At 42.9% G+C, this 25,505-nt stretch overlaps 1 protein-coding gene across 7 annotated transcripts in view; it reads right to left on the reverse strand.

Annotated features, from left to right (window-relative positions):
- MVB12B (multivesicular body subunit 12B) overlaps positions 1-25,505 on the reverse strand; it is a 181,814-nt gene that overhangs the window by 85,629 nt on the left and 70,680 nt on the right. The gene's annotated exons all lie outside the window — the stretch shown is intronic.

The following is a 25,505-nucleotide window of genomic DNA, read 5'->3' on the forward strand; positions in this document are numbered from 1 at the left end:
CCCACCTCTGGCTGGTGTAACTAGAGGCTGGTTTGAAAAGGTGACGAAGCTTCAGTCACCTTTTGGCCCTTCCAAAAGGGAAAGGGCTGGGGAGGGGAAGAACTTATTACATAAAGAAAGCTTTCATTTACAAGTTTCCCTTTTCACGCAACAAACATGTGACCTTCTGGAATGATTCTTGTGTGTCTGGACTCCTGGGAGGAAAGGTTTTCTAGGCAGGTGCTGTTCCCACAGAGCCAGGATTGTGCTGAGAGCAGCAGGAGCCTCCCGGGGACAAGATGAGCACCGAGGGCTGTAAAGGCATTTGGTTTGCCGGGAAGCTGAGTGAGCTTTAATGGTGAACACCTGTGCCACCAACAGCCAGGATGAATCAATCAGTGGGGCCTTCAGGAGGACAGACTGTGTGCTGAGGGCTGGGGGACGGGCACACAGCAGACACACACACACACGGAGGTGTGTGTCCATTCAGTACACTGCGTATTCATTCCTGATGCTGACTAAGAATACAGAGGGAGCTCCTTCTAAGAGCTCTCAGGGGACAAAGGCGCAGGAACAAATCCCTGTGCAATGGGACATGTGCCAGGAGAAAACTGAAAACCAGAGGAGCATGAAAGGAAGGAACAACATGGTCTGTTAAAGGAGAGGGGGCTTCTTGTGACTCTCTCAAGGGAGGACACGAATGCTAAAGGAGTAAAAGGTACTCACCGGGTAGTCAGGGAAAGCCAACACTTGGTGTACAGCTAGGGTACACACAGGGCCACATGGGAAAGGATGCTGAATGCTACCCTGAGAGGTCTGAGTTGAAGGCTGAACCCTAGGACGAAGGTTCCCAAACTGTGCTCCACAGGCTATGGCATAGGTGAAGGTAGGTATGAGAGTCACCTAGGGACTTGCTAATCATATAAACTCACAGACCCCCACCTCGAGAGTCTGGCTTAGGGGGCCTGGAGTGCAGCCCAGAACCCAGCAGTGATTCTGAAGATTGGCCAGGTTTGGGAACTGCTGGGAGGGTGAGGAGCAGCTGCAGAAGGGGTTTAAGTAGTTGATCAATGCCTCTGACCACAGCACTTAGTCAATGAAGCTGAGCAAACAGAAGAATGAATTATTGACTGTGGTTGTGGTTGAGCAGAACTAAAATGATGACAGGTGACCATGCAGAGAGCGCTTGCCATGCGCCAGGCCCTGGGGGAGGCATATCACGCATTCTCTACGCTCTTTACAACACCCCTGTGAGGTAGGTTCAGGGCCAACTACAGGATTTGTGGGGCCCAGTGCAAAATGAAAATGAGGGGCCCTTGTTCAAAAGTTATTAAGGATTTCAAGACAGCAACAGCAGAGCATTAAGCCCAGTGCCGGGCCCTTCTCAGTGTGGGGCCCTTCTGAGTATGAAGCCCTGTGAGACAGCACAGGTTGCTCATCCATGAAGCTGGCCCTGGGAAGGTGCTATTATCACACTCACTGTACCAACGAGGGATTTTTCTGAGCGTCGGGGGAAGAGTTGTGCTTCGGGTTGCCAAATGCTTAAGATTCCTAAGCCTCAAAAGCTCTAAAAAAAGGTGCATCCAACTAACTAAGGACAATCTGTATGGGCGGCAGCTACTATGTGGGCGCAGGGTCTGGAGGCAGGCAGGAAGGGTCACGGAGGAGGTGGGGCACTAGCAGACCCTCAGAAGACAGGCAAACCTGGAGGAATAGCAAAGGGGCCAGCCAGGAGCCAGAGGAGGTCAAAGGGACGGTGGTCAAATGGAGGATCACCTGGCCCACATTTGCACAGACCCCTGTGGGGACCCTGCAGTGGAAGGGCAGGTAGGCCCTGCCTCACAGAGTTCACACTCTAGCAGCGGGCACATGAGGAGGTCCACAAAGTTACACAAACCTTTGCTGACAAATGTGGGCATGTAGAGAAAACAAGATGACTGAGTGCTACAAGGGGTGGGGCGGGACGGGCTCTCCAGAAGGCTTCCCTGAAGAAGTAATGTTGAGGAGGAGACTGAGGACAGGCAGGTAAGGTGCAATGGGGAGGAGGGAGGCACGTTTGAGGCTCCACAAGAAGTCTCCTAAGCACAGGAAGCCTGGCCATTGGGAGGACCTAGAGGGAGGCCAGGGTGGCCAGGGCCTAGAAAGCCAGGGAGAGGGTGTAGTGCAGGCTGGATGTGGGGGCCAGACCACACAGGGCCTAGCACGAGTTCTGACTCTGTCCTGAAGGATTTTTCCTGCCTGGGGAAAACTGAGGAAATAAAACTGAGCCACCATAGTGGGTGGGGATATTAGCAGCAAGTTATGACGGAGATTATCACGGACCTGCAAACAATTATTGGGCATCTACTGCGTGCAGACCCTGAACAATTTCTGTCCAAATGACCGACCCATAGAAAAGACGCAGACCTTCTATTTCAGGGAAAACACCACAGCACACAGGACTTAACAGAGAAATCAAGGTGCTTGGCCTCTAGCTGTTCCATTCAACATGGACTTTGTAGTTCTGAACTTTCTTGCCTCTCCAAGACATGGGATTCTGCCTGGCTGACCACATCCTGCAATTCTCCCTCCCTTGGCCTGGTTCTCTTCCTTCCTTTCAGATGGTTCTTTCTGGCTCCTACTTCTTCGATCTTTTAAAGGGAGCTGTTTGCAAGGGTTCTGGTTTAGCTCCTTCCTCGCTCCACGCACTTTGCCTGAGAAATCTAATCTATATCCATATCCCTGGTTTTAGTCACCCTCACACACTAGTTTACCTCTCCAGCTTCATCTCTTGTCATTGCCAACCTTTTCCTCCACCAGGAAGACTGACAGTCTTGTAAATCTCTGAATATGCCATGGCTTTTCATGCCTCAGCCTGAATCTTTACCACGTTGATCCCTGTTCCTGGAATCTCCTTTTCTCCCCCTTACCTACTCCCCAAACTCCTACTCATCCTTCAAAACCCCTACCCAGGCATCTCCTCATTGGTAAAACCTTTCCTGGGCTTGTGCCAGGCTGCACTGAATGCCTGCATAGCCTCTCTTACTCCATTTATCACAATATATTTTATTCAAGCCTGTCTCCCTAATATGGTTATGCCCTCCTCAGGAGCAGGGCCAAATCTCATTAATTTTGTACCCTATCTTCTAGAATAGTTCCATAGAGTAGACAATTATTGAACATTTGTGGACCAAATCAAGTGTTGAACTTAGTCCACTAAAACCCCTGTGTCTTTTTTAACATGAACTGCTGTTAGCCTCTATTCTTTCATTTCTATATGTGTGTGTTTTCCTAATTAGACTCAAGGGGTGTCTGTATTACACCATGCATCCCACTCCTCTCTGCTACGCAGGAAAACACACATGATATAAGAAGGCATCATTTGTAGCAGCAACCAGCAATTTTCAAGGAAAAAAAAAAAAAAAGAGGGCCAGGAATAAAGTTTCTGACAGGACACAAAGACATTATGTAGTTCATGCAGTCAGTGTGAAATTAAGAGAGAACTTAAGTTGAAGGCCTGCCTGAATCTTTTACAGAGTAACTGCTCAACAGAAATCTGTTGAATCGAAATCAAGCTACCCAAAATTCCAACTAAAGTAGCTGATGTGAGAGTGGGTGCGGGGCAGCGCTCAAAGAGCAGGAAGTGGGAAAGCCCTCGTTCCCAACAGGCAAAGGATTCCCTGTGTTGTAAGTAGCTTCTCTGCATATCTGCTTCTGCTATTCCTGGACAGAGGAAGCAGTGGATGTGGGGACAGGAGGACCAAAAGGCACATCATGGCTTTCTGTTAATGAGAACGCACAGTTTGGGCCAAGGGGACAGATCACCTGTGGTTAGATCAAATAAAGAAGTCACCTGCTGAAGAAGAAGTAGCCCAGGGGTACTCTGGTGTCAGATTAGCCTGAAAGTGACAGGTGGACAAGGAACGGCTCTGAGTCAGCTGAGTCTCAGAGTGCGTGATGTTCTAGCTCCGCAGCACTTGGCGGAGGCCCACGTGCCAGACACTGGGCCGGGCTTGCTCACCTACGTCACCTTGTCTAATCTACTTGGCAACCCTTTTAGGTGGGAATAATCATCCCCACTTAAGAGAACAGGAAACAGGCTCTCAGAGGGTAAGCTGATAAAGAGAAAGCTAAGAATTAATGAAAAGTTTAGTCCACGTGTACACTGGGGTTATTATTATTTTAAAGTTACCCTGATATATCGTTTTGACTATCAGGTAGAGTGAGATTACTCAACCAGGAATAAACTGTCAGTCCTGAAGACCCTTTTGAAACCAATGCTCGCAGGGACTCAACATCTCTGCCACTGCTAGCTCTGTGGCCCTGATAGATTACAGTCCCTCTAATATGTTAAAGGGGAAAGCAATATATGGAGTTGAGTAAACAATGGTCCAATTATGTACCCATGAGGCAAAACCAGTTGTAGTGGTTAAGACCACTGACCCTACAGTCTGTTGGACTTTGGTCAAATTCCAGTGTCACCACCTAGTAGCTGGGTGGCCTTCAGCAGGGTGTGCTGCCTCCCCGTGTACACCTCGTGAGGCATACAGTAAGTGCTTTACTTGTGGTTCCTGTTATGATTCTTCCCATTCCTGTCATCCCTGGCATTACTTTAGAGTCCTGCTCATGAGTGCTCACCGCAGGACCATCACAAACCACTGGTGCCTTCCCTCTGCATTTAGAAACCCAGACTGCTCCCTGGTTGCACCCCACACTCACATCCTCCAGTCCCACTGGCTGCTTTCTGGTTTCCCTGCCCCCTCACTCTCATTTCTGCCTCAGGCCCTTTGTGCATGTGTTCCCTCTGCTTGAAACACTCTTCCACCAGCTCTCCAGAAGCTAGTCCTTCTTTTCATTCAGGGCATCCCCTCAGAGGCACCTTTCCTGACCACCCTTCTAAGGAAGCACCCTGCCACCGGTTACTCTCTCACAACACCCCCCTCCTTTCTTTGCAGAGCCCTCCCACTGCACAGAACTGTCTCTTTTGTCTACTTGTCACCAGGACATGATCTCCATTAGAGTTTCTCTTCCCTGCCATACCCCAGGACCTAGAACAGTGCCTGGCACAAAGTAAGCACTTAAAAAATATTGGGTAGAAACTTGTAAGATCACCCAATACTTGTTGAGTGAATGAATGAATCTGGTTTTGATTTGTTATTAGAGATGGTTTTGGGAAACTTCCAGGAAGGCTTCCAGTTTTCTCTCTCTCATCCCCAGGACTAGGATAGGTAATGGTCTGGAAACTATAACTCTTTCTAATTCATGGGTGTTTTTATATAAACAGTAAATACATTCATTATGGCATTGTTTCTTTAAAGCAGAAAAATGGAATCACATTAAATATCAAATGAGAGAGGGCTGGCCAAATAAATTATGGTACAACTGTCCAATAAAATGCTTTGCTGTAATTTAAAATGTTTTAGAAGACTATTTAATGAAAAAAGGTATAAAATATTTATTTTTATACTTGGATTTGTGATCATTTAACCCAACACTCTTTGGCTTCTTTCCTATAGCCTATTTGTCTAATAGAGTTAAAGGAGTGTCCCATTCATGACACTGATCATTACAGAGGAGAAAAAGAAGAAGTCAGGTGCTTCATTAGACTGTGGGCACTACATGCTGAGCTCTTTTGAAGCTCCCAAGCCCCAGGGAAGCCATAAGAACAAGTAGGTGCACAACGCCATCAACAGAACTGAGAGGTCAAAGAAAATGATGGTCACTGGAGTGACTTCAGGGGGCCTCAAAGTTAATCAATTCCAGGCAAAATAGTATATTTTAGCTTTTAAAGATTTCCAGCAGACTAAGGAGAAACAGACTGAAAGACTCTGGAAACCACCCCTGCTTAGGGAGGTACCTAGAGATGAAGACCTTCTGGTACCATCCCCAGTAGTTCTTGTGCCACTGGAACAAGGGACTGACCATCAGAGGCCAAGTGATTGTCTGACTTATTATTATTCCAAAACATGTTTGGTAACTGGAGAATTCCAACTAAAACAGTCCCTAAATCCTACGGGCACTTTACCAAGCCCCCCCCCCCCCCCCCCGCCCAGCCCACAGAACAATCCAGAGTAGCCAGGGTGCATCCTGCCGAGCTGGGATATAGTGCTGCTTCTGGTGGCCATCACCACGTCCCCACAGGAGGGACTGGCTGTTCTATAACAAATAGGTCAGCATTGCACATGCTGGCGACAATGGCTCTGGCTAAATAGATGCTGAAGGAAATTCCATTTTTTCCCCCAAGTCAGTCTTAGGTACCTTATTCAATTAACATGGCCACTAAGCTGCAGACAGCTCCATATAAAAGCCCTTCAGTTATAGAATACATTTTATTATGTGACAATAGTTGCCAGTAGGATTTATTTCCTTTGATGGGATTCTGCTTTTCCTTGTTAATTTAAATCTGTATTTTCTAGTGCTGATTCCAGGTCTGTGTGAATTTTTAAAATGTTACCATTAATCTTCTGGACCCAGTGGCCACATATAATGAAGATGGCTCTGCCCAGGCAGCAGTGAGACCTGCTGTCCTCTCTGACTGTCAAAGGGCTGCATCAAGGGGACGACAGGCAAGGCAGAGGCAGACTCGTGGTTAGAGACAGACATCATTTTTATCCCTCTACTCCATTAAAAAAAAAAAAAAAACTCTGAGGCATGAAATTACAACTCCCATTCTACCCTCTGGGGCTGCAGGTTTGTATTAAATAAATCTTCTAAAAACCACCTTCTGGGGCAGCAGTTTCAATGTGCGGTCTGGGGACCTCTGGGGGTCCCTAAGACTCTTTCAGGGAGTCTGCAAGGTCACAACTACTTTCATAATAATACTAAGACTTCAGTTGCCTTTTTTATTTCCATTCTTTTACAAGTGTACAGAAGAACTTTCCAGAGGCCACATGATGGGGAATGATATCGCTCTGTTTTCTGCTTGCGTATTCTGTGTTTTACATTTTTCTCAATTCTAACTAATTTCTGATATAGTAGTAAATATAGATAAACATAACCTTCATAAACAAATACTCTTTGGAGTCCTCAATAATTTTTAAGAAAAGTCCTGACACCCAAAAGTTTGAAAACTGCTATTCTAAAAAAAAAAAAATCTAGGACATGTAAAATGCGACTCTGCAAAAGACTGAACTGTGAAGTTCGTGGGATGAAGCTAAGAGCAGTAAGACAAAATGTGTTTGTCTCAACCATATTTTTAGTTAATAATTTTAAAAAAGGTACCTATGAAAAAACCCAATAGATTAATAAACTGTCACAAATGGAAGAAATATAAAAATGGCATTCATTTGGTTAGGCCAGGCTATTTTTAAGAATTTAGTTCAAGAATATAGTAGTCTAAGACTTGTGAAAGTTTTTGCTTTTACCTATTATTCATTTACCTGAACTCACACAAGGGCAAATGGGAGAAGTGTAATAACTGACAATATGTACAAAGGAAGAAAGACCAGAGCAGGAATATATATATATAAAATGACCCAGAGAGTCACAGAATTGTTCTAGAGAAAAGGAAAGGGAAGGGGTAAAATTAATAAGTCCAGAAGGGATAGGATTTTATACTTTTTATTTAAATGAGTCTTGATTTAAAATGTATAGCATAACTGCTGTCAATAAGTTGTACACCTGTAAAAATATGAATTGGCAAAAAAAGTGTGATAGATATATTACAATGACAAAAAAAAAAAATATCAGCTGAGGCTGCTTATATACAACCAACACCTAATGGGATTTGGTTCCTTAGTTTGGAGGTTTAGAGTCATGGTTTCATGGGACATCTCAGTTAAATGGCCTAATAATGTATTCAGTGCTTCCATTCTACCTCCTACTTTGTTGTATAGTGCCTAGGTCTTAAAAGCTTGCAAACAGCCAAGGCACAACAGTTGGTCTCTATTCACCCAGAATAACAGAGGAAGGAGAGTCAGGAATAGGAGGAGGAAATGGAATGTGTGTCTAATTGCCTCCATGAACAATTGCCTCCTTTGCCCTGAGACAAGAACTGGATGGAGCCTGGCTACCATTACTGGATATTTTGATCAAAGATTCCATAGGAGAGTCCTGAAATTGAGAACAGAATTTCAAATTCTTATGGACTCCAGGCTTTCTGGAGCTATGGAAGGTAGATGAACCCCTGAAACTATTGCCCTGAGATCATCTTGGAACCTTGAACCAAAAATATTCCCTGAAATCTTAAAACCAAAAAACAGTTTAGCTTAACTAGTGAAAAAAAGGTCTGCCTTGAGCATTATGCTCTTTTAAGAACTATCTATATAGGATCAAATTGACAACTTGAAAGACTGGATGGAAACCTCAGGGGGCAGTGCGTTTATGCTAATAAGGGAGGAACAACTCAGAAAAGGAAGATAAGAATGGTTGCATGCCTCTAATGTAATCAATGTCACTAAACTGTACATGTAGAAACTGTTGAATTGGTGTATGTTTTGTTGCATATATTTTTGACGACAACAAAATATATAAAATTTAAATAGGAAAACAACAGCATAGCATGATAGGAAAGTAACACCTGCCTAGATAAGCCAGCTAATGAAGAAGAATCAGGTATCTGGCTGTGGTGGCTCTGGATCAGTTCCTGGTGCACACTCCACCACAAAGTTCCCCCCACAACATTCAGATCCCTTTTCTTAACTGGCAGCGGTGAAACACTTAGAGAACACAAAATTTTTATTTGGGAGGCAAAGTAAGTGAGAACGAGATTACTCTAGATATTTAAACAGTATATTCCAAACACAAGGAGGAATGGCATTAGCTTATTCACTCTTTTCTTTCACTGGTATAAAGAATCAATGTTTTAAGACTAGAAAAATTCAAATTAGGAGTATGACACATGCCCTAAAAAGAAACTGGGACTGTATGAACTGTAGGGCCAGTAATGGCTGTAGCCAGGATCCTGGCAGTGAGGTTCTACAAGAAACTAATGAGAACAGGGAACTGTAATGAAGATTCAGAATATAATCTACTAAGTAATGGCACCCAAACGAGAGGAGGGGAGGAGAAGGGTAATTCATCTTGTCTTCTGGCCAACACCCAATTTAGAAATATATATCTTCATGTGGGCCTATAAAAAATATTATAGAATATAAAAAGAGCATTACCTGGAAGGTTCTGCAGAGCCAATCTCTGAAAAAAAATTTACTGTAGGATGTAGAAAAAGTTATCTGTATTAGAAACAAGGCAGAAATTAAAAAAAATGAAAAACTGAATCAGTAATATCGTGGATAAACCCCAAAGGATTTTCCAGAATGCGGAAAAAGAAAAAACATAGAGATGATAATAATGAGGAAAAATATGATAAATATGGAGAACAAAGACTAACCTAAATATTCTAGGTGTTAGGAAGAAATCAGAACTAAAAGAGAAGTAACAATCAAAAACAAAGTTTAAAGCTTTCCTGGTTGGAAAAACAAACAAACAAACTTAGATATAGAAGATGATAGGCTCCGACGTTATAAGCAAAGTCAACAAAGACACCCACTGCTAAATAAATCCTGATTTCAAGACTTAATTTAAAGGTATAGTAATCAAGGCAGTGTGATATTGGCATATAGACTTACAGATCAATGGAATGGAAAAGAGAGTCTAGAAAGAGATCCATACATACATGTCAACTGATTTTTCAACAAAGTGCCAAGATAACCCATTGAGGAAAGGTAATCTCAACAAACAGTGCTGGAATAATGGATAGTCAAATGCAAAAAAAATGAACTTTGATCCTTACCTCACATCACATATAAAAATATTAATATGAAATGGATTAAACTAAAACTATAAAACTTCTAGAAGAAAATCTTTGTGACTTTGGGCTTGGCAAAGGTTCTTAAATGGGGTATAAAAAGCAAAAGTACATAAGAAAAAAATCAATAAATTGAACATCAAAATTTAAAACTCTGGTTCTTCACAGGATGCTGTTATAAAACGAAAAGGTAAGCCACAGATCAGAAGAAAATATTTACAAAACATATATCCCGCTTATATCTAGGACATATAAAGAACTCTTACAACTTAATTGGATTGTTTGAAGACAAACAAATTTAAAAAATGGCCAACTGATTTGAACAGACAGGTCACTAAAGAAAATATATGAATAGCAATCAGCACATGAAAAGATCTTCAAAAGCATTAGTTATTACGGAAATGCAAATTAAAACCACAATGAAATACCACTACACGTCTTCTAGAATGGATACAATTAAATACACTGACCATACCAAGCGTTGGCAAGGATGCAGAACAACTGGAACTCTTACACACTGCTGGTGGGAATGTAAAATGGTACAACCACTTCGGAAAACAGTTTGAAGTTTCATAAAAGGTTAAACATACACGTACCATACAACCAGATAGTACACCTCAAAATCTTTACCTAAGAGAAATGAAAGCATATGTCTACACAAAGATCTATACACAAATGTATTAGCAGCCTTATTTGTAATTTATAAAAAAAAAAAGGAAAACAACCTAAACGTTTGTTAACAGGTGACTGGATAAACAAATTGTGGTATACCCATATAATGGAATACTATTCAACAATAAAAAGGAACAAATTTCTTAATAAGCACACACATACACACACAAAAAAAACCCAAATTCGTCGCCATCGAGTCAAGTCCGACTCATAGCGACCCTGTAGAACAGAGTAGGACTGTCCCATAGAGTTTTCAAGGAGTGGCTGGTGGAGTTGAACTGCTGATACTCGGTTAGCAACCAAACTCTTAACCACTGCCCCACCAGGCCTCTTTGGTACACATACCAGGGATAAATCTCAAGACCATTATGCTGAGTAAAACGAGCAAGATGAAAGAGAGTATACATGGTGTGATTCCATCTATGTAAAATTCTGGAAACAGCAAACTAATTTGTAGGAATAGAAAACAGATCAGTGGTGGCCTGGGGAGGGAGGTGTCTATTACAAAGAAGCACAAGGCACCTTTTCAGGGCGGTGGATATATTTACGATTTTGATTTTGGCAATGGTGTCACAGGTATATATATATATATATATATACATACGCCAAAACTCATCAAATTATACACTTTAAATATGTACAGTTTACTGTATGTCAATTATACTTTAGTAAAGTTGGGTGGGGGGAACCTTTCCTGATTAAAAAAAAAAAAAAGGCCTAAATATAAAAGCCAATAGGGTTCACAGCATTCTAGAAAAAAGGCAATGAAAAGAGATCTGCAGCTAGGTAATTCTTGGCAAATACTGATGGTGACTTCAGGCTTTTCCTCTATTATACAAATTGCATGAAGACAATAGAGCCACAGAGTTTTAATGGGGGGAAAGGTTGTGAGTGAGGAATCTTTTACTCCTTCACATTGTTTTTTATGTGTGAAGACAACAGTAACAAAAAAGATTGCTCATGCCCCTTTTTCTAAAAGAAATACATTAAAACACGCTCCAGATGATTTAAAATTAAGATTCGAGAATGGGGAAGCAATGGAACAAAAGAGCCAGCATTTATTCTTAATCTAGCTTGAGAAATAATCTGAGATGTAGAAAATAACTTATTTAAGAAGACAAAACCAGTAACGTTAGCTGACATTTGTGCAGGGGTTACCTTGTGCTGAGGACAGGGGTTGGCCCTTACATGCGTTAGCTCATTTAATCCCCATCCTGATCCTACAAGTTGGTGCTGATATCATCCTATTTGAAAAATGGGTCTCAGAGAGGCTCAGCAACTTGCCTGAGGGGGCACAGCTTGTATTGGAACACAGAGTTTACCGGAGCTTAGATTTGAACCCTGATCAAGCCAATTACTAAATTCATGCTTTTAATCATTATGCTCTACTCAAAAACCGGAAATAACATTATTAAAAGTCATGTTATATGGACATAAAATGATAGCTACGGGTGTTTTTTGTGGGGGGAGGGAAATAGGAAAATCCTTACGATGTGATGGTGAGTGAGCTGCACAGGCCGCAAAACTGTGTGCAATGTGTGAACTCCGCTGCTGAAAGAAAAAACAGGCAACTGAACCCTTTGCAGTGCTTGTGGTAGCAACAAACTGGGAAAAGCCTTCATGACCATCATTAAGAGGAGTCTAGATAAAATATGGAATGTTCATGTATTACTAAATTAGGATAGAGTAAGTAGAAGGAACAAGCGCCACACTTTTATGTTAATATGGCCAAATCTCAAAGACATGGTTGTTGAGTTAAAAAAGATAAAAAAAAAAAAAGCTTGTAGAATGACAGATACATAAAACAGGCACACAAAACCATATATATCTATGAGTACAAATACACATATGTGAAAGTACAAAAATGGACCTGGAAAGATAGACCCATCACAGCAGTGGTGGCCCTGGGCTGGGACTAGCAATGGTGCTTACGGTGTTGACAACAGTAGTCTCTGAGGTGAGAGTGTGGGTTTTTCCCCTCCTTGCTTTTTCAGATATTTTTTAATATTATCTTTTTTTCCAAGGAAAAATTATCTTTCTTTTTATCAGGAAAAAAAATGTTAAAAATCAGGAGAAAAATAATTTTCAAAGTTACTGGGAGTATTAGAAGAAATAATGTATATAAAAGCACCTAGCATAGTATTTCGTGGTAAAGAAACATCTTGTTTTCTACATAATGTGTCTTCTGGTGGACAAGGACCAAAGGTAATGTGGAAAGGGAAGTCAATGGTGTTAAGGGGGTGGGGAGGGGAAATGAATATGCAAAAGCAACAATAATTGAGTTAGGAGGATAAGAGGGAGAAAGGAATAGAGCAAATGGGTAAATGAAATTCCATTTTCTTCCTGCAAAACACCATTGGGAAGAAGTCATCTGTGACACACAGCTTCTGTGCCAGGTGTAAGGACGTGCTTAATGAATGCCATTTAATGAAGAAAAAGGCTCTTATAAAACACCTGGCACAAGCAGGGTGAGGGAGTCACAGGGAAGGGGACCTTCGCTGCACCTGCTGGCATTTTAATAAGCACCTTCTAGAGCATTCGCTCTCCAAGGCTGGTCAACGGTGTCAGAAAGAGGTCCCTGACCATTGCCCATACTTGCTGACAGTTTGGGGAATCTTATTTCTTAAGGACCATATGCTCAGGTATTGGAGCATCCTGGAAGGTAATTAAAATAAATCATTTTCAGCTGGAAGGGCCTGACTAGCACCAGCACCCTCCTCAATGACTTCACAGCCAGGATTCCTGATCTAGGTCCCCTGTGCTTTCAAGCTGAGATACTGAGTTACGATTAAGGTCTGTGAAGACCAGAGATGCAAAAAAAGTATTGTAATTTTTCCTTGCAAATTAGCTCCACTAAAACATAAAGTCGGTTATTTTAACGACTCTAGGCCTTACATATTTTCAGGCATGGTGATTTTTTTTTTTATTGATTTTGGAGCCAATCTCAGAGAGAAACCACCATGTACAATATTTACTACCATTTCTGACAGTCACATGAGACTCGTTTTGTTTTGTATTTGACACCAGCAAAGACATGTGAGGTTTTACAAAACCTGAAATGGACCTATTTCCTATACAATGATATTCACTATCTGATAAACTTTCATTATCCAGGCCTGAAAACTTAATTCCAAATATACCCGATGAACATGATCCCATCCAAGGAGGAATGGACCATGGTATCAACAGGCATACAGGGCTGCTGTAATTAGTATGTTGCAACTGACATAGTTCATCAATTTTTAATTGTGATCTTACTATATGCCAAGCCCTGTGTTTGGCCCCGAGATAGATTTAAAAAAACAAACAAACAAAAAAAAAAAAAAACGAGACTCAGATTTTCTCCTTTAGGAATTTATTGACAAGTAAATTGAAACACATGCTATAAATCCCCTACATTGCAAAGCAAAAAGCTCTAAATAACATAAGTATGCAAAATGATAAGGTTATATGCCTCAATTTTATAACAACGGGATGAAAAATAAAAACACCTCAAAGTAGCAAACATCTGCTGAGACCCTACCAAGTGCCAGGCATTCCACTATGCCCTGTGAAGTATCCTGGGACATAGGACCAAAGAGGAAAGAATGCAGTAAGGGAGAAAAGGCCTGAACAATAAACCAATAATTCAAGAGACACGACATGACACAAGAGATGTGACAAAGCAAGATACAGGTAACAAAAGCTCCAAGAATCAGAAAGAGGGGAGATCACCTGACTCAGATGGTCAGGAGTGGCTTTCTAAAGGAGAAGGGCATTGAAGGCTTCGTTTCTGTAATTACCTATGACTATGACAGTCACCACTTACTTAGCATTTGCACTATTCTTCAGGCTTCACATTCATCCCTAATCTTCACAACCCAGCAAGGTATTATTCTATAGATGAGGGAAAAGAGGTTCAGAGAGGTTAAAGAGCTTGCCCGAGGTCACGCAGCTAAAGAAAATGCTAGAGCTAGGAGTTGAGTTCATGCTCTTTCCATAATGCTATCTGTGCTGCTTTGGAAACTTTGGTGGCGTAGTGGTTAAGAGCTACAGCTGCTAACCAAAAACGTCAGCAGTTCGAATCCACCAGGTACTCCCTGGAAATTCTACGGGGCAGTTGTACTCAGTCCTATAGGGTCGCTATGAGTTGGAATCGACTGCATGGCAAGGGGTTTGGTTTTTTGGTTTATGCTGTTTTCATAAGACAATGCAAGGCATAAAGCAGGGCTTCAAACTGGTTTGTTCCAGTTTGAATCCCTGCTGAGATTTGCATTTCTAACAAGTTCCTATTAAAGCTGCTGGTTAGGGACCAATTCTGAGAACCACTAGTAGAGCAGCGGTTCTCAAAATTTATTATACATAAGAATCCCCTGAGATCTTGTTAAAAAGTAGATTCTGATTCAGTATATCTACGGTAGGAATGCAAATTCTCAGCAGGGGGGCTCTAACTAGAACAAACCGGTTTGAAGCCCTGTAACAAAGTAAGTATAAATGCAGATCTGTTCATTTTCCATTCAAACAACCCATTTGCCATAATCAATATAACTTCAGCCTACCAACCTGACTATATAACGAGTTTTCCTCATGGGCAACACCCACACACACCAAATCACTCTGCATTGGATAAGGGAAAAAAAGCTGCCACTAGAAAACTAAGGAAATCACAATTCCAAACTCCCCAAGTTCCTAAATGCATAGCTTCAAAGTACGTGCAGCATATGGCAAATCAATTACGAGTTTAAATCTTAAAACAAAAACATGGCAAGTGCGCAACAGAAATAATCAAGAACAACAGTTCGGTTTAGATTACAGCGGGCCACTAGAGTTTCGAATACAATTAATCATCATTCCAGGCAATGGGAAGCCATATTGACACTTACTCCTAATTTGAATATTTAATTAGGGTGAAGTTCTTCATCAAATTATCGCAGAACTGGGAGAAAGCCTGGAAGACTTACACGATTACTACCTTAACCCCTTAACAGCTGCTCACCTGTGAGCACAGCAATTCTTGTCCCTGCTCTGCAGGGAGGAAGCTTGCTCCCAGAGTCTTTGATTCTGTGAGAATGTGGAAAGGACTGTTGCTGATAGAAGTTATAGCTGGGGCAGAAAGGAGCCAAATGGTGGCAAGAGAAAGGTCTAAGACTAAATTCTGAAATGAATCCTGAACACAGAGAGGTAACATGCACGAGTACCCACTGTGTGCCAGGCTTGGCACTGTCACATGTTCCCTCATTTAATTCTCACAACTATCCTGCAAAGAAGCTATTCTTAGCCCAATTTTACAGAAAAGGAAACTGAGGCTCAAAGGGATGATATAACTTGCTCAAGGCCACACTGCTTCTGAGTGGTATTAAGAAGGGTTAAGTTACTCATTAAAAACTCACATGCACACACACACACACTTACACTCATAAAAAATGATGACAAAGAATACCTAACGACCAAAAAAAAAGTATTCAAAGCTGTGTTTTGGAGATATGCTACACTGTGCAAATAAATTGAGAGGGAACTCAACCAGCATTCTGAAATTTAACTCCTTGGATTCAAAACACACCACTGAGCTCCCCAAAATGGCAAGTCACAATGATGCTGCAGCCTGCCTGCTCAGGAGAATGGGGCGAGGGGAGGGCAGTAAAGGTCAAGGAAATGACTGGCCTCTACAGACGACTTGAGACAAGGTGTGGCCGTCCCGGGGCATCCTGCAAAGGTGGGCGCTGCAAAACAGTTCGAGTGTCCAGCAGGCGGGAACAGTCAGCAATAGAACAAGAAAATATTAATCTGTCTTTCTTTAAAAATGGCAATGGCTTACGAATAGCATTTATAACTACACATCAGTTTAGACAAGAGGTAATATCTCCTTAAGGTGCTCTTTTTCACTTTATGAAGACTTCTATTGACGTTTTATATAAGCCATGTGATTCTACATGACCAAACACCAAAAAATTTTCAACATAACCTCTCCAAAGCCCCCACAACAGGACCAAAGGCTGACTTCACACACTGTACTTGGCCGTAGTAGGTCTAGAGATCCTTCTGCTTCCAGAGTCCACTAAAAAAAACCCAAACCCATTGCCGTGAAGTCCATTCTGACTCATAGCAACCTATAGGACAGAGTAGAACTGCCCCATAGAGTTTCCAAGGAGCACCTGGTAGCTTCGAACTGCTGACCTTTTGGTTAGCAGCCATAGCACTTAACCACTACGTCACCAGGGTTTCCCCAGAGTCCACTAAGATGCTAAAAATGAGGGACATCCTGATAGTTTCAGACTAGCAATTTCCTCTTAAAAGCTTGAGATGTGTTCAATTACCCTCTTATGAAAATCGTCAAAGCTCCATTTGCTATGGCCACTTTTAGCAAGAAGCTGATTACCGGACAGAGGGAAAAAGCAGCCCCACGCTGTGCAGCCTCCTCTTCCGCAACCCTGCTCTGCCCCCTGCCTTGGCCGGGGGGCAGGAGGAGACCCAGAATCCATCAGCCCTGCTCTGAGCTTGCTCATTGTGGGAGCAAATGGCATCAGGAACTTTGAAACTTTCCTTTGTATATTACATTAATCTATATAAGAAAATCTCTTTTAATGAGGAGTGATGTAGTTACAAACTCTCCAGAGCCATAATTAGAGCAAACTAATTGAAGTTGTGTTTTGACACACTTTCCAAATTCACGGGTGCCGGATGACATATTCACAACACTGCTGCTGCACAACCATGGCGACGGCAAAATCATTAGGCTAATAACACTTATTTGCATTCTCATCATGCCGGCAGCTTTCCCTTAAATACTGTTCCTACTATTGCTCCTTTACTGTAAGTTTCCACTGAAAGATATTAATAGTAATTATTAGTACTTTAGTGGAATTTTAACGTTAAAGAATAACAACGTGCATTAACATACGTTAATGCCAATTCTTTTTCTTAACCACCATCGGAAGGTTTGGGGGTTCCTTTTCTGTCCCCACCCCACAGCCAAGGGTGTGGAGATGTGATTTCAGCCTCATGTAGAACAAACTGCTCAGAGTCTGCACCTAATGGGATCTGAAGTCAGGGTTTCTGAAATACTCTGTTTAAAATGTTTGATGAGAAAAATCTTTTTGCTGTTGTTGTTTTGGTTAAAGTACATTAAAATGAAATAGTTAAGGAAAATTTTTTCTAAGCAGTTAAAAAAAATCAACAATTTACAACACAGGCTTTGGTAATAATACTAATGAATTCCAGGAGGACAGGCTTCAAGCACTCTCTGTCGACACCCTCTCGGTGATTAAAGACAGGTGCGGAGTAACTCCCACGTGAGAAGGCGAGTCGGGGTGGGGGCAGTCTTGATCTGTCAATATGGTGGCACTGTTTGCCACCAACAAGGCCAATTTTTTGGATGCTTAACTCAGACACTCACACACAGAGAGGAAGACTCGACAGTTTTAAATAATGGTTATTAATGACTACCTCCTCTAAAGTGACAAATTACTTCTGAAATTTAGAAACGAGTAAGGTATGAAAAGTGAGCAGTACATGACAGGAAGTGGCAGCGGGCACAGAGTTCCAGCTCACTCTGTTGTGGGAAAAGCGCAGGGCCCTGGAAAACAGTTAAGGTCAGTGTCCCTCCTACTCCCAGGCATTCAGTCCTTCTGCAACGGTGGTGACAACAGGCCTCTCTCCCCCAGGTGTCTTCTAGCAGTTCATGCTGATGACCAAGGGCACATCTTGGCAGTGAAAATCCTTTATAAATCTCCTTGCAGTGAAAAATGTAAACTGTTAGGTGCTCTGGAAGGAGAGATGAGGAGACCCAGCCCCAGCTCTCTCTCTTCCTGTGAGACATCAACAAGTCCCCTCCATTGGCCATTCACTGAAACCTGGGGCTGGCCTAGACAGTTGCTCATAACCTGGGCTTCTGTAATTGTCTTGGAATTAAGAAAAACAACTACCACATCATCTACCCTTCATAATTCAAGGGAAAATGAGGCAAAATATGGCACTGTCTTAACTGAAAATGCACACTTTTGTTGAATTTCAAACTATTCAAATGCACATTTCAGGATGGCTGTCTAATCTCACTCTTGGAAGTTTTAATTGAGTGAAGAAAATGCTTCCTTAGAAAAATGCCAAAGATTATACTCCTTCTAAAGCTTAGGAGTTTTCACTTTCTTAAGTTACAATCCTTGTACCAATCTGCTATTTTTCAAGTCGCCGATTACTTAAAAAGGAAGAAAAAAAAAAAAAAAAAGGAAACTAACTTTCATAGCTGCAGCAATGCTCCAAATCATGGTATTTATTCACTACATTTAAGTTTTATTACACTTGAACCCTGCAATGCCAAAACACCTACCTCCCATATAAAAGAAATGAAGTAAAAAGCAAAGTCTGGGACCTAGGGCACCACACTTCCATTCCAGATGATCTAGTCTAATCTTATAAACTGAAATATTTAAAGAGTCTCTAAACCTCACTGACCTTACTTTCAAAAACAAGGAACATATGGGCACTGCTAGCTTTTCATCTCCTTCCAGCCTACTAAAATATCCGCTTTTCCAAAATCCAAGAGTAGCGGGGCTGCCAAACTCAGATTCATAAAAGGCTATGTGCGTGAGAATGCAGGGCGGAAAATGAATGGCTCTGCGCTGAGAAACAACAAACCCACTGACAAAGAACCAAAGGCAGCATTTTTTGCCTTCTTGCCCAATCAATCTCAAAAGCTGTGGAAAACAGTTTGTTTAGCAAAATGCAGCAATGACGAATACGGAGGTGAAATGTGGACCATGGTGTGGAACAGTTCATGGCTGTATTTGGTCCCACCCAAGGCCACGCCGGCTGGCTGCAGGAAACACTGAGGTAAAGAGTTCTAAAATTCTGGAGGCCCCAAGCCTTCTTGAAGGCAGGCAGGACATGATACTGACACCTGGGCTCAAATTCTGGGTCCTCTAAACCATTTGTCCTAACTCTCTGCCCTCAAGGAAGTCATGGTCTCTCCAGGCTTCGATATTCTCATCTGTTCAAATGAGAACACGATCATTCATTCACCTCATGGCATGGTTATAAAGATTAAAACAATGTATATAAAGTGTTTATATGATGCCTGGCACCAGATGCTAAAAAAATTGTAGCTGAAATAACGATGATGATGATGATGATTGTGGTTATTCTAATAATAGCAATTATTATCAACAAAACAATTATTATTAACAAATATTATTACCCAACTAGAAATAAAATATCCGCTACTCAAGAAGGATATTCAAGTTCAATTCTACCCTATCCCCATTCAAAAACCCTGTCCAAATAAACTCAAAAAGGCCTTTTAAAAGTTAATGCAAGCAAAGGATTTTATTAAATATCCAAATTAATAATTGAAACCCTGCCTTGAAATAGAACAGCACAGAGTAGGGTGCAGTGAAATCCCAGGAAATATCGCTGGCTTAACTCCCATTTTTACTTTGTTTGGTGACTAGATTTACACTGAAAGACCTAGATGAGCTATTCCATAGAGCTCCCTCCAAATAGACTGTCAGCTTCCACTCTGATAAAAGGTAAAATATCCTCCTTTAAATGGTCTGGTTCACAAAACCAACCCTAAAGTGAACTGATAAATCTGTTCTGACACACAGAAAACTATTTTCATAATCCTGAAAAAGGCCTTTCACCAAACCCCACGGCTTAAGCCAACTGCACAAAGAGCCCTCATACACTTGAGAACCAGGCATAGTAGGAAATAATTTCACATTTATAACTCTGCTTCTCAAGACCACAAAAAAAAAAAAAAGCACACATAACCATCATAACCACCAAGAAAAATAAGATACTCACAAAGTCACAATTACAAAGATAACACATTTACAAGCAGCAAATACCTTGTCAAAATCTGATGTGTGAGAGTAAAAAGAAAGAAGGCCCGCTCAGAGGTGGAAGCTGTATTGACTAATAGTCAATTCTTCATTAAATAGAAGCTCTGACTTCCCAAGAAGCCATATTAAAAATTAATATCAAAAAGTGTACTGCTCAGCCTAAACTCATCATTCATATCTAACAATACCAAACTGCATTCTAATGAAATTTTGCCTTCAAAATTACTCTGACACCAGAACTAAGTTTGATTCTGTGACAGAAGCAGTCACAGATCTGTTCAAAAGCATTTTGAAGATATTCAAATAACCTCACTACGTAGGTCTCTTTCACACCACCCTCATAATCACCAGAATAAATCAAACTGCTGGTAACCCTGCTTAATCGGCAGCTTTGAAGCCATTCGAGGAGATCTGTGATGCTGGGACTCTCTCATGTATGGCCTCCACATGTTTTCCTCAGCCATTATCTACAACTCAAGTGGACTGGACTCCAGCCAACGTTTGCATGTCTCCCTGAAAGAGTGTGAACGCTGACTGGGCGGCTTCCGAACAGGAGAACCTCTAGAAAACAACCCGCTCCCTTATCACCCATCACTCCCCCACCCACACATGCTCACTCTGGGAAGTCGTTCTCTATTAAGCTGCTGGTCAGGGGCATGTGAAGACAGCTGGGCTTCCTGGGTGGGCTGTGTCCCTAATGAAATGCCCCACAACCAGTGACCCTGTGACCACGAACATACCTCTGCAAGCTAAAGACAGCTTGTCCATAACTAGAAAGCAGAGGTCTGAATGCTACATGTTCACTAAGCAGTTTCTGAGTGGCTACTATTTAGCAGTTTAGAGCAAGGGCTCTGGAATCAGGCCATTTGAGTTCAAATCCTAGCTCAGACACTTACTAGGTGTGTGAACTTGGGCAAGTAATTTAACCTCCTTGATCTCAGTTTATTCATCTTATAATGGGAATGATAATAGTACCTGACTCACCCACCCCAGAAAAAACAAACCTGCTGCCGTCGAGTTGATCCCGACTCATAGAGACCCAATAGGACAGAGTAGAACTGCACCATAGGGTTTTCAAGGAGCGCCTGGTGAATTCAAACCGCCACCTTTTTGGTTAGCAGCCATAATGCTTAACCACTACGCCACCAGCGTTTCCACCCAACTCACAGAGCTGTGTTATTAGGACTAAAAGAGTTACTATTTGGAAAGCACTTGGAACAGTGACTGGCATCTAGTAAATGTGATGCAAGTCTCTGTCAGATAGTAGGATGGATGGAAGAATGACCGATAATGCATGATTCCTGGTCCTATGCACCTAAACCAACTCACTTTATACATGCAATAAATATTTTCTGGGTGCCTACCATGTGCCAGGCATCTGGAATTCAGAGGTCCTTGCCATCTTTGGGCCACATGTTTTTCACTGAACATTAACTGTATCAAATGAGATGACACAGTTGAACATACTTGCTAACTTTCAATACACAGTGTGGCAATGGTATCATCATTCTTATTTCTTTGTAACTAGCCTTTTCTGAGGCTCTAAAAGAGAAAAAGAATACATGAGAATCCTTGTTATCAACAAGACAGCAAATCTAGTCAGTATGACCAAACATAGTGCGTGTAGCAAAGACAGGGAAATATGAAATGCCAAACTGTACAGTGCAGGCAACTGGAGGAGAGGCAGAGGGTAAACCAACAGGGGCTGGGCTTTCTAGAAGAGGTGAGGGCTGCAACAGGTCTGGAGGGTGTACAGAACCAATCCTTAGCATTCTGGAGTCCAGTCGAACTCTTTCAGATGGGAGGGGGTTGGCATGAGATGAGATGCCCAGAGATGCTTTTGGAATGAGAAGGACATTCAGGGGCCATGAGGAAACTCGCTAATTAAGCAGAGGATCAGATGATGTGGGGAGCAAGTCAGATAACAGAAAGCTAGTGATGGTTTCAGACTGAGGAAAGAACGTGTGCCTGTCTGAAAACATCAGTGGGATGGCAGGCAACCTAGGGCTTTAAAGTTTTATACAAAGAACATCAGCATGGGTGTTTAAATGAAACAGTTCCTGAGCCCCAGGAAGCCCAGACCCTAATCTAACTTTGATGTAGTGCTCAGGTCCTACCCCTCCCGAGGGTTCTTCTCTGAGATGCCCTCTGGTTGTTGGTACTTCGACTGGAGTGGGTGGATTGTAGCACTGGCAGAGTGGGGATAATTCAAATGCATGGTGCTAATGCTTGTCAACCCACTCAGGCTGCTTCCTGTGCAAAAAAATATGCATTACAGTCTTCATCTTAAAAAAAGAGTGTCACTTCAAGGACAGATATGAAAATGTGTGTCCCATCTTCAGAGTTCAACAACAATAACAGCAACAACAAAATGTATGTGGTTTTAGCATGACGAAAAAGGAAATCGAATTATTCTAAATAAAGCCAGGCCCATAGTTATGGCTGGACATGACCTGCAGAGTCTTCAAGGTCCCACAGGTAATAGCCAGAAGAGCAAGACCTGAGCCCTCTTTTCCCAGAACATCAAACCTAAACCATCTCATCACTATGGAAGTGAACCTCAAAATCGGTCACGATTATGGAAACAGAGTTCAAAATCCATGTCACAATTTGTTCATATTTTGGGGGAAAAAAGGATCATGGGAATCAGCCCTGCAGGACACAGCACTTCTTACAGATGATGAACCATATATTAACTCACAGCTTTCAACTCTAAAAATAGAATTCCCTCTAGCCCTCTGGGCTTCTCCCAAACACTGACCTCCTTGTTTTTCTGTGGGTGCCGGGGCTAAGCCTTCTCCTATTTATTAATCACTGAGTAGAAAGTGCTGGGCCTTCTCACAGGCCAATGCCTCCAGCAACAAGCCTTACTCAGAGTGAGAGGCAAACAGCTGAAAGGGAAAAGGAAAATTCAGCCTCCCGGATCAGGGTGCTTCTGGGCTCTCATTCAAGTCCTGCAACAACAGGGCAGGTGACAGATGCAATCTGTGTTACAAAGACCATCTTATAATTGAAAACTGACAGAAGGCAGCCTGAGGACTTAGGGCTGTCAGTGTAGACAAGAGGACTCTAGCTGGTGACGTAAGGCTCCATCCCCTATTTCTGACTTATTCTGTGAGTTGATCAAGAAGCAGCAGAGCTGATTCTCTGGCTGGCAGGAAGGTGGGGTCAGGGAGGCCAGGAGGGAACAGGGTACCTGTGGGCTTCTGACAATGGCTGTGATGGGGGACAAGCTTGGGTGCATATGACCACTGCATCACAATTTTTCTCTCCTTTAGGAAGAGCTATTAACCTTTTAGATGACAGCCCTGGGATCAGAGTGACGGAACAATTTTTGAGGTCAGCAAGGATCTATGTTCTCAAAACCTGACATCGACATGCAAAAGTTGTGACTGAATCCTGGTGTCCCTGAGAGGAAGACTAAATGCATGTGACAGATCTTCTGCAATCAAAATGCCCCATTTCCCAGAGTATCTGTCACAGATTGATAACATCCACGCAAAAAGTTAAGTACAATTATGTCTGTCACTAGGAAACATACTTCGGAACCTGTGACTGACAATTTGCTGGAAGCTGACAAATCACCGGAAGATTACTGAACAATTCTGAGGAGCACCACACCACCTTATAAGGGAAGCTCAAGGTCCCTGACTGACACCTGGAAGAGCTCCTGGGAGGCTGCACCTCGCAGGCAGAAGTTGCTGGTCAGGACTCCCCAGCTGGGAAAGGAGCAGTGTGCTCTGTGGCTCTGGGTGGGAAGACACACTTCCTCCCAGGGGAAGGTCAGTATCAGTGAAGGGTCATAGGATATGCCCATGTGCCCATGGCCTGAGGTCTGTGGGAGGAACTCTGGGTGGCAGCTTCTCCTTTGGGACCACGATGCACACAACTCAACATCTCAGACTGATGAAAAGGGCAGAGTGTAGCCATGGAGCCTCATGTCCCAGATTTTCTAGGACTGCCCTAGCCCAGTGTGCACATAAACATGAATGTCTTGTCTTCTGGAGCTCCCATCCCCCTACATCCCTACCACCCCTCCTCTCCACCGCTGAAACATTTCTACTTTCTCTTCTGCATACTAGCCATTTAAATATCTGAAGCTAGCTACCTTGACTCTACTCAGGTGAAAACTCAGTGATTCTACACACTCATATGCAGCACACAAGGTGGTGCTCGGCAGTGGACGTGACTCTCCCAGTGTACCTGACAGGTGCAGAACACCATTTCATGGGCACGCCCCGCTGTTCATACCAGGCTGCATTGAACATAACCTAACTTACAACCATCCCCATCATTTCACACAAACCTCTGCTGAGCCAGAGCTCCTCAGTTGGGTTCTCATGCAATCGACTTCTTGTACCCCAGTGGGGCCCCTTCCGGGTACACCCACCACCTTTCATCTCTTGGTTCCAGCTGGCTATTCTAGCCTGTGGAGGAGATGCAGAGTATTGATTCTGTCACTCAGCACTTCAGCTGTCCCTAATGACTCTGTGTCATCTGCAAATTTGATAAGCATGCCTCTGATGTCTTTATCAAGCTAATGATTCCACTGTTCAGCAAGCCAGGGCTAACAGTCCACCAGGGCCTCTTTCTGGGGTGACACAGAACCATCCATCCATCCACACTCCTGGGGTACTGGTGCTCGGTCAGTTGTGAATCTACCTGCCTTCCAGAGCTTTTCCAAACCTTTGCTATGGCAGCAGCAGGACCTTTCCTTCTCAGCAGGCTCATATGTGAGACCCAGCGTGAGAGAGGAGTGAAGGGCTGCTCTGGCTGAAGCCAGGAAGGGGCTTTCTCTACCTCCACCTCTGCCCCTGGCAGTTCCACAGCATAGGATCAGCAAACCCTGATGACCAACCCTGCAGTCTGCTCGCACAAGGCTGGCGTATAAAGCCGAGGCCAGCCCGCAGAGAGATGAGCGGATGGGATGGTGCCTCAGCTACCAGGCCAGCCCCACCCTGCTGATGGAGGTTCAGGCCAGGCCCTCGGAGGGGCTGTGCATGAAGCCGATGGGCAGAGGATGGAGGGGCATCGCAGCCCCCTACCCAGATGGAACGCGGAGGCTCCAGGCTCCTGGAAGCAGTGGCAAGCCCTTCTTCACTTAGAAACCGCCAAGAGATGTGCGTGAGATGTATGTGTGCGAGGTAAAGATTCATCGTGAGGAGAAAGGGCTCCCCCAGATCTTATCCTGCCTTCTGTCACGAACCGCTCCCAACACTGTGTCCAACTCACCAGTTATGGCCGAGGGGGATTGGCCCACTCTGAAAGGACACCACATCCAGCTCTACCACAAGCATTTTCAAGGAGAAATATCA

Source organism: Loxodonta africana, chromosome 9 (assembly GCF_030014295.1).
Source record: "Loxodonta africana isolate mLoxAfr1 chromosome 9, mLoxAfr1.hap2, whole genome shotgun sequence".
NCBI lineage: Eukaryota > Metazoa > Chordata > Mammalia > Proboscidea > Elephantidae > Loxodonta > Loxodonta africana.